Here is a 1,152-nt window from a genome sequence, read left to right as displayed (position 1 = left end):
TTTCCCTATCTAGGCTGCTGATTTTCTTCCTGCAATTGTGGACTTTATACAATGTTTATTGACTAATAGAAAGGGAGAAGCCAGTATTGACAGATTTAAAATGGTTAGGCACATTCTGTGTTCAGAATGGCATGAAAAAGAGCTTGGACATACTTGCACCAATATGTGTAAGCAAATGTCCTTTTACTAAGTCTCCTGAACAGCAGTGTGTCAGTGTAATATGTCAATTATCCTCTGCACATGGCAATTCTTTTACCTGGCACAGGATCCTGATATTATAGGTGTTCAGGTAAAAAGCAGTATGGTACTGGCTTTATTTCACTACTGTGATTGATTCTTTTTTAATTAATGAAAAGCTGGATTCTTTATGTACCTTAAGTTCTTGCTAATATCGCTGAATATCTTCTGCAAAGCTGGGCCCAAAGCCCAGGACATGTTGTGAACTGGTGACTTCTTTGCCGATGAAAGGAGAAAATATATTTTGTAAAAAGCTTTATTTTGATGGCATGACAGTAAAAGACTTCCTACTCCAGGTGGATTCTGCACCTGTTTCTTGAGTGTGCAAATAGACACCACCATTATTGCCTATTTCACAGAAGTTAGTTATTCCACCTAGCTGTTAATGACTAGGTTATTAGTTACTCAACCTAGCTGTTAAACCAGTGGCAAGGATAGTCAGTGAATACAGAAAGGCTCTCTGAAGGTGTGATTCATCTGACCTACTTTGGCTGCCTGCTTTAGCGTGAGATGACTCACACCCCAGGAGGTGTGGGTTTCTCTGCATTGGGTATAAAGGGAGCTGGGGGTGACTGCCTTGCAGATAGGTGTCTGCATTCCTCTGTAGCCATCTCACCTTTGTCATCTTTTTACTGAATTAATTGATTATTGTGCCATTTAGGCAGTTTGCTAACAGCCTATCTACCATTCATGAAGAAGAGATTTTTACTTCAAAGAGTGAATTGAATCATCCCTGTCCGTAAAGGGGCTGTACATAAAGTACCTGCTGATTCTCAGTGATTGTGGATGTAATACTGTGAAATCTTGCAAAGGCTTTGATGAACATCAGCTTAAATCTGACTCCGAATCACTGTAATCAAGATTCAGTAAAGGTTTTGATTAGGACATGCCATGATAAATATTTCTGAGAGAGAG

This window comes from Mesitornis unicolor, unplaced genomic scaffold (genome assembly GCF_000695765.1).
Source record: "Mesitornis unicolor isolate BGI_N332 unplaced genomic scaffold, ASM69576v1 scaffold28454, whole genome shotgun sequence".
NCBI lineage: Eukaryota > Metazoa > Chordata > Aves > Mesitornithiformes > Mesitornithidae > Mesitornis > Mesitornis unicolor.
This window is presented reverse-complemented; position numbering follows the sequence as displayed.